This window comes from Solanum verrucosum, unplaced genomic scaffold, assembly GCF_900185275.1.
Source record: "Solanum verrucosum unplaced genomic scaffold, falcon-dt-bn FXZP01000279.1, whole genome shotgun sequence".
Taxonomy (NCBI): Eukaryota; Viridiplantae; Streptophyta; class Magnoliopsida; order Solanales; family Solanaceae; genus Solanum; species Solanum verrucosum.
In genome coordinates this window covers 809,519-819,483 of record NW_026020289.1, presented here as the reverse complement: position 1 = coordinate 819,483, position 9,965 = coordinate 809,519, and the positions used below count along the sequence as shown (strand labels likewise).

Sequence of the window (9,965 nt, the reverse complement as noted above, 5' to 3'; positions counted from 1 at the left end):
CACTTAACTCACATGTATTAAAAGTTATGGTCATTTGAAGTTGACCCCAAATTCACAACTTAAGCATAACTTGCAACATTCTCAACTTAGCTATTTCCAATTTAGCGCTTTCTAAATTTAGCTCTTTCTAAGGCGGGATGTTACAAAAGTATCTTTTTTCATCTTAAAATTCATCAGTTTTAATCATTTAATATTACAAGAATATTTTTACACCAAAAGCTACTTAATCTACTTTTTTTTGGTGAGGATAAGTTGTTTTACTTTACAACAATTTCAATTCATTTCAATTGTTTTAATATTCAAAATGTCAACCTTAAAAACTATTATAATTCTGAAGACATCTCTTGCAAATGTTAGTACTTACCATTTAATGTGGGATTCATACCATTGTTGATTTAACTCATTTTATTATCAAGTAAGCTTGAAATTAAGACTATTCATAGTCAGAAAAATAATAATCAAACAAGCAATAAATCATCAAAAAGATACTTCCTACATAAACTCAAAATAGCATAATACAATAGTGTCATATATACTATTATTGACATTAAAAACATTGTAATGTTATTCAAGACTCTAGACAAAAAAAGAAGAATGATTTAATAATATCTCATTTTTCGAAAAAAAAACATAATAAATAGGAATCAAGTGCTAGCTCTTAATCTTCAAGAAAACAGAGTTGAAACTAAACTATTACTTATTTATTTGTTATGTAGTTTCACACACAAGTTTGATACTTAATATCCCTCTTCTATGAATCAAAATACGAAAAAAATTAAAAAGAGACAAAAAGAATTAATGGCTGATAAATGGATAACAATTCATCTTAGAAGAATCACTTGCATTTGAGAGCAGTTTTGATCTTATGAATTGTATGAGAGATGATGTCATTTGCGTCTATGATTGACTTCTCTGGAAGATCTATTGTGGAAAGATTGTCCACCAACATTTGAAACCTGATAGTCACAAGTGATCCACTACAAAATTCATTATTATTTTCACCGTTGTTATTATTAGCAGAATAATCTTGAGATAAATCAGGAACTATCGAAATTCCATTGGGCAAGAGTTCCACACAAGAAGAGTCTCCCTCTTTCATCATCGTGTTCATTTTGAAGAATCAACTATTGCATAGACTAAAAGAGAACCTGTTGCATCCATGCAAGTGTCTTGAAAGATCAACATGTTATTTTGATTAGCAATGATGTCATCCCCCTACATTTTCAAATTAAAAGAAAATATTATTAATAAATCAACAATAAGATATAAGAACAAACTCTGTCATGTTTCTAAAATAAGTAATAATTGATTATCCACATTAGCACATAACAGAGAGACGCTACTCTCAAGATTTTGACCCTTAATAATATGGATAATATTTTTCATGGGACCACTATAGGATAATATATCCCATTGGCTTCTCATATTTTTATTAGTGAAGAATTCAAATAAATATTGTGGTTTTATCGGTAATTGAATTGTCTTTGTGGCACTTAAAATCACACCGATAGGTTCACCAAGGTCACTAATATTCTTCCTCATCATCAAATTTGCATCTTGTCCCTTTTCTATTTGAATTGCTTTCCACTTGTTAGAGGTTGCACAAATTCCCGCACAAAAATTGCGTGTCATGTGTTGAGCCAATATTCCCATACCTGTCTCACCCTTTGAATCAATTGCTTAAAATAAAAATTTATCAAAATTCAATTTTTTAATTGGTATTCAAATGTGTATGGACTTGGCGAAATAATAAAATATTCTTGATTACCTGTGTAATCAACAAATGACGTCATCACTCTCAAGAACTCAAAATGCTTTTGCAAAGAGGACATCCACCTTTGTGCGCCAAATCCTAAACCGGTTCTGATCAAAGGGCGATACAAATGATGAACAAAAATTTCATCATATTCCACATGCTCGATCCAAATAATCTGAAAATATTATATCAATATTAAGCCACTAAAAAAAATATGAACTTGTATGAAATATTAACCTAATTACCAATTAAAGTAAAATAATTATTGTTTGGGACAACTTAGAAAACTCAGCAACCAAATCATGGACTCAATCACAAGGATTGTATCCTAAAAAAGATTCATGTTGGTGTTACAAATAAATATTATAGAAGGGGGCGTGCACAATTTTTTTGTCTTACATGTTGGCCTTGGCCTGACACAAGATCTAAAGTGTAGAGGAAGATTGTAGGCAATTTTTTGCAAAAGAAAGTAACATATTTGTGTATCTAAATATATTAATTCAAACAAACCTGAAAGCAACAATAACAAAATTGAACAATGAGAGCTTCATTATAAGGTTAGAAGGTTAAGCATTAAAACAATTCTTTTTAAAGAGGATAGAATATACTCCATACAATTTCAAAATGTTTGGAGTTATCAATGCTAGAAGAAAACCAACCTTTTTCCTTTTGAATAAAATAGTATAAGGAAGATAAGATAATACAAAATAGAATAACTATATGTTGATCATGAAAAATAATGCATAGAAAATGTAACCCTATGAATAATGTTTGGGATTACAATCATCTGCTATTGAGGTGGGAGAAAGATACTTCAGTATGTAGCTCATATATCAAACATGAAAAATATAGAAGTTTTACCTTCATTTATAGGTCATAAATTTATGATTAAAAGATATAAAATATGCTCAATAATATCATTTCTAATTAAAAGTAGACTAATTATGAAAACACAAAATATATAGCTATAAAATTAGATAATAATATAATTTCACGAATATATCGCTTATATATTAATGATGATAATATAGAAGTTCTACCTTCATTCATAGATTATAAATTTATAATTTAAAGATATAGAATATTCTCAATGATCTCATTTCTAATTAAAAGTTTACTAAATATGAAAACACAAAATATATAGTTATGAATTCGATGATAGTGTAATTTCATGAATTACAAAAGCATCTTAAAACATAAAATACAAACATAAGGTTCAAAACTAAGATACAACTTTCAGTGGACTCAACTGATTCTATATAAGAAACTGTTAACAAAAATAAAAGCTAGAAGCAAATGTCAAGAGAATAATTTTTAGAAAATGCTCAATATAGAATGAACAAGCAACACAATCATTAAAAAAATTTAAAATTATGAAGACCTGCATGGGACGCAAATGCAAAAAACAATTTAAGTTGAGTTACCTTAGAGTAACCATTAGACATATCTTGAATAATGCAACCAGAAGGGAGCCTTCGACATTTTTCAATTTTATATTGTTGCGAGCCTTCTTTGATTGTGTGGACAGACACATCCACAATAATCCAAGTACCTTCAACATGTTTTTGACAAAAACGTAGAAATTGAATTTTGCGGACATGAACCACAGGTACTCTTGCTTTCACCTATGCCAGTAGAAATAACATCAAAAGTATTGACTTTACCAATAATGCATGGAAACATGTCTACCCATTGACTCTGAAAATATAAAAGACAATAATTTAAAAAAAAAAGAATATAACAGGTAAACATATTCTTATGTTTATGACTTCAAAGTTAAACTTAATTGAAAAAAAAATGTAATAATTAGTTGAAGAACCATTAATTAAACAAATATGTTAAATATAATAAAAGTAAGAATAATACTAAACATAAAAGAAAAACATGAAGCAATAATTTTTCACACCAAATAGGGGTATAAGGGGTTAACAACTGAATGTTCTTAATGAATTTACGTGAGAAGGAAATTGGGATGAAAAACCAAAGTACCTCATTCATCAACATCTCTACCAATGTCAAACTATTTCCAGCCACTGTACCAAATGACCTTGTGGCTTCTGTTGTGAAATGGCTAGGTTTTATGCCAATAATTGGAATAAATGATCTAGCATGTTCTTCCATATTTAATATTTCCCCACCTCCATCTAAGCTTCTAACCCAGAAAGGTTCATCACTCATTGCCAACTTAAGCAACTCATTCAAGCCATTCAAAGTGAGATTTAGTAACATTGATTTATCAAGTGTTAAATATTTGTTAACTTAGTTTGTGGGTAGAGGACTTGATAAATATTTTCCAAAATCAACCCCGTTTAATGATAAATCATCCACAACATTTATATCACTAGTTTCATCTCTTTCCGTAAGTAATTCTTACCCAAAATTTTCCATCATGGATGTTAATGATCCTTCTAAGAATGTAGAAGGCCCCAAAAATTTATCTGCATGGATAGCAATCCTCGTAAGTTCATTCTTCAGGCGGAAATGCTCATTCAATATTTCCTTATTATCAATACTTTTGTTCCTTATAGTATCTTTATTATGACACGGATCACAAATTGAATTTTTCATGACTTCCTTCATTGCGGCATACTCTATACAAAGTTTGTCATTTTCTTGTTGCAACACTCACTTATCATGTCATTCCAATTGCGTCTGAATAAACAACATAATTCACTTTCATTATTACACAAAAAATTACACAAGATTAACATGAATGAAGAGAAAGATGACATATGACCATCACCTTGAATATGGATCTTTTATTTTGGAACCAATATTGCACTTGTTTTTTGTCCACAGACAAATTTGTTGCTAGTTCTAGTCTTGTTTTTTCGTCAGGATGTGAATTTTCTTTGAATACACTGATACCAACAGGGCAATAAATTCAAAAAAAAAAATGTTAATTAGCATAAACATATTGATAAATGTAATACAATTTGGAATGATACACGCACGCTTCAAGTTCTCGAATTTGATTGGCACTGTATTTCTTCCTCTTTAATGATGTACCAAGTGACAAATTCAATTCATCCCCAATTCATCCCCAGATGCACCACCATCTGTATTGTTAGTAACAAAGTTGTCCTCATTTTCATCCTCTCTAGGTCCTCCTATCATAACCTTAACCAAACTTTCTCTTCTCTCACTCGTATCACTATGATCTTCCATTGCTGACTTCTGCACTAATTTATGATGTATCAATTCAATCGAATATCACATGTGACAATAGAAACACCAATATTTATACACTTTTTAGATTGATAAAAGTTATGAAAATCAAAATTAAATGATTTTTGAGTTACCCAAAGAGACCCCCAATATCTCTAATTAAGGTAAAATAAAATAAAATAATTCACTGATCTTATTAAATCTACATACCTAAATTTTGTAGAATATATTAGATAGCACAAAGTCACAAACTAATAAAGAACTAATTTCAGAAAGAATTGAAAACATAGAATTCCAACTCATTGACTTATATAATTAGTTAGATTCACATTTTATAAGCTTATAAAATGATAAAACGTTATTAAATCGAAAGATTCTTTACTCTTGAGTCTTAAATTCATGTTACACTTACATCATTTTATCAAATGTTTTCTCAAAATACCTCATATATTTCTAATTAATTAATTTATTTATAAAATTCTATGATCTCACAAAAGCTACATCGATAGCTTTGCAGGGTCTGTAATTATAGCAGAAAGTCATAAATTAATTTTTTTTTAGACAAAACAACCATGTTGATTTTCACAAAATTAATTATTTTCTACTTTTTCATACTGCTAAATTCTAATTAAAAAATTTATGTACAATTGAAAAAGACATCACCTTTTTAATTTGATAAATTTCAAATGCTATAATAGGAAGTAAAAAAAGAAAAGAAATAGAAAATTTACTTGATCGATAACTTACTTACAAATTTCCTGATCCAAATGGATCCTTCTTTGGTTGTGTTTGGAGAAATTTAAGGGCAATCTCAAGAAACAATTAGTAATTTTTATTTAGATTAAGAAGTAACTTTAGAATGGTAATAAAAAATGTATTAGTAATAGCTATTTATACTACAACTTTATATTGGATAGACTAGAAAAAATCGGCCCACTTTGAGTTGTTTCCTACTCAGTTGGAAAAAAAGATAATGACCAAGATTCTTATCTAGGATTCATTTGAATTTAAAAGTCAAACTATCAGTAACTGTTATTTAAATTCTATATATGTATTAGAAAATAAGGGTTAAAATTAACTCACTAAAGTAACTTTAGAATGGTAATAAAAGTATATTAGTAATAGTTATATATAGTACAACTTAATTTTTGATAGACCAAAAAAAAATTGGCCCACTTTAAAGTCAAATTATCAAGTAATTATTATTTATATTTTATATTTGTATTAGAAAATCATGATAAAGATAAATAGATTTTCTATTTGTATTAAAAACATCAGGATGAAGATCTAGCATCTTAGACGGGTTCAACAGAAGTCAATAATTCTGATGCAGTTCTATAATTGTGTTAAAATGTAGCATGATAATTTTGACACAAAACTCAATAATTGTGACGAAGATCTAGAATCTAGCATCTAGCATCTACATGATAATTAAGATACTTTTATTTCGATATAGTTTTATACCTTTAGCATGTTTCCACTTAAAAATTTCTATTAATTTCAAATGGTTTTTATGATTAGTCAAAAAAATTGAAAAAATAAAAGCAAAATCATTCTAAACATCAAGTATGATACAATGTTTTTTTGGATGCGAAGTACATTATATTTCTCTATTTAAAAAACGTTAAATATGAACGTTCTTGTTGATTGTGAAATAGTTTCAAAAACTGGTTTCAATTTGATAAACATATAAAATCAGTAATAATAAATTTAATATTACCATATGGTAGTGAGTGTCAACTAGCTCCAAGTGACGGCATAGAGGGAGATGGGTGGGAGTTCAAAATGGAAAACCCTACTTCTTAGGGATGATATATAAAAGAAGGTGGCTCTTTTGGACTGGGCCTGTTTGTTGCTTTTATTTTTGTTATATTTCTTTTTGGGTTCACTTGGCCCATTTTGTATAGATTTAAGATATGAAAAATTACATAAATACACAACTTAAAATATCATAATCTCTAAAATTTCTTACCATTTATAAAATTACAAAAATCTCCCCTCGGTTATATCCCTATCCCCCTCAGATACATCTCTATCCCCTCTCAGATGCATCCCTCTTATTAAGTAATATACCTTTTGCAATATATCAGACAACCAATAAATGTATCCGAGAACAATGAAATATCTGGGATTTTTATTATGGGGAAACTTCCAGAATAAAATGTAATTATCCCCATATGTATGAGATTTATGTAAGTTATACTTTGAGATACGAATAAAATAGAGTGTTTAGCTCCACAATTTTATTTTATTCTTGAAAGAGTCCACTATATTGATAGAAATGGTAAAGTAATAATCAAATCAACAAACTACGATCAAATAATCTATGTGGATTTTGGAAATAGGATATTACTCCTTTTTCAAATATAAATTAATAATATTATATATTAAATTATAACACACCGTTATTTTGTTATGTGTTTTAAAAAATGAGTATACGATTGATGAGCGAAGTTATCATATTTCGTGTAACAGTCGAGGAGATGTTAGGTGATTATTGTCACATCCCAAACTACCCCTTAGACGTGACTGGCACTCGTTAACACCACCTGTCGGGAGTACCAAAAATCCATACACTTACCAAATCATTTAAGAACAAAGATAAAATATGTGCAACTCCAAAACTCATCAATACTCATTAAAACAAAATAATGATCCAAATAAAATCATATATCGATTTATGAAAGAAAAATATTACTTAAAGAATATATTTCTAGCCCAAATCCCACAATAAGACCATGAAACATCTATTAGAGTTACATGAGTTCAACTATCGGGCATGCAAACCCATGAAAAGAATTCATAAGCAATAATTAGATAGAACTGAAGCATTAGCCTCCATGAACAATGCAAATGTAACACCCCAAAAATTTCTAAGTTATGACTCGAACCATTCTTCATTTGTGAATAAGATTGTACTGAGTGATTTTAAAATTTCTTAGGTGTTAAGGTCAATTCTTGAGTGTGAGAATGATTCTGGATACAAATTAAGGTCATTAGAATCCCCTGGCATAAAGTCGAGTTGAAAGCTTTCTTACCGATTGAGTTTCAATATGAGATTTTACTTGGGTCAACTTCAAATGATCATAACTCTTAGTACATAAATAATTAGGTGGCCCATGGCCTATCAAATTAAAGGTCTTTGAGTCCTCTTTTTAACGCTGCCAAGTTTACTTCATTTTGAGATCGAAATAAAAATATATGTTTGTTTTAGTGAAGCCTTCTTTTTAAGGCTCCTAAATTGTTTCTAGAGGGGTAGTTTTTTCTTTTCCCATTCCTTCTAAGACTAAGCCACGTTTTTTTTATCACCCAATTAAGGTTTGATCACGGTTAGAACTATTTTTCACGTTTTTTAACACTTAGAAGAAAGTTCTAAGCGGAGAGAAAAACTAGGGTTCAAGCGTTCTTCAAGTTTCCATCGATTTCGCCAAGAACATTTATTCTTTCCAGGTATGTAAGACTTCTCACAGTGATGGACTTGTTCTTCCTCATGCCCTACATCTCAATTTAGTCAAGAAATCGTTATATCTAAAAGATCCATTCCTAGTTATTGATATTGAGTTCAATCTTTTAAGAATGGAGGTTTTGATTCTTTTGTTTTGTGAATCTTTGGTAAAGTTATGTTTCCAAAGAAATTGTATTAAAGTTCTCATGTATTTGTGTTGGGTTTGATAATCGGAAAGAGTTTAGGAGAAATTTTCCCAATTCTAAACTAGTTGGGGGGTCCTAATTTTAGCTTGAAAATTTATTCGGTTGCTGGACAAGGGTGTGGGGAGGCGCACCATGAAGGCGCCAGAGCTGGCTCCCAGAAGTTTGGTGCATCGCGCCCTACACCAGCAGTGCACCCCAAACCTGGGGCTAAATTTTTGTGCCTGACTCCCCGCGCTAGCAGTGCGCTAGGGGTCGCCTGGCTGATCCCTTCCATGTTTCATCCTGATGTGTTCCTTTGAGTTGTGGCTACGTTTTCCTTCTCCGTATTAGCGCCTGTACGCTCCATATACCTTTGAGAATTCCTGCATGTTCTAATCACATGTCTTATGCACATTCAAAACTAAAGTGAGTTTAAGAGAAAAGTTCAAAAGATTTTATTAAGGTGATTTTGAGTCCTTGAGTTCCTAATTCTTTTTGAAATTCTATTCCTAATTATTGAAGTGTTATATGTTATGCATTAAGATCCTTGAGTTGGTTCATTCATGTCTATATTTCAGCATGAATACTATGAATCGAGTATTCTTGAGATGAGTAGTATCGTTGAGTTCTGAGTTCTTGAGTTATGAGTATTGAGTTTTCTATACTGTTATTGATATCCTTGAGTTGATTCATTTATGTCTATATTTTAGCTTGAACCCTATTTGAGTTATGACTTTTGAGAATCTTTTAAAGTCAGTATTTGTGTTTAAACGGAGTTTTGAAGAAGTAAAGAGGAGTTTGAGAAAGAGTATATGGGAATTAAGTATTTCCCAAATGTTTCATTTTTATGAAGAAAGAGAGTATTATTTTGAGAAAAGAGAAACTTTGATTTCTAAACGAGTCTACGAGTTCAGAGATATTACAGAGCAGTTACCTTTTTTAAGAGGATATTTTGAGCAATTATCTCAAACTAGAGAAAGCGTATGTTTTATACATTTGAGCATGATTTTATATATTATTGGGAGTAGTATTGAGCACTGATATGAGATGAGTTCAAACAACTCAAAATCCTCATAAACCATCTATGCCAACATGGATAAAGGATCATACTTTTTAGATGAATCCTTAGTGCCATTAGACAGAGCTTAGTAGATCCACTTAGTTGAGGTTTCTATACCTTGGCAAGGTATATGACAGTTCTAGCAGTGTGGGCGAGACGTTGTATCATCATGTAGCTCTACTGATGGTTGTCGATTATAGAATCTCCCAAATTGAGTTAAAAGTATTTTATTATATCACTTAATATGTTGAGTTCATAGATGAGTAAGTAATTTTTGTAAAGTTTTAATGATTTAATTTCTTTAATTCTTTACATTCAAAGTTGTATCATCATGTAGCTCATAGTGAAATG

The 9,965-nt window shown here is 30.1% G+C and overlaps 1 pseudogene; it reads right to left on the bottom strand.

Annotated features, from left to right (window-relative positions):
- Window positions 1-835: 835 nt before the first annotated feature.
- LOC125834380 (homeobox-leucine zipper protein HDG1-like) lies at window positions 836-4,924 on the bottom strand (annotated as a pseudogene).
- Window positions 4,925-9,965: the final 5,041 nt, after the last annotated feature.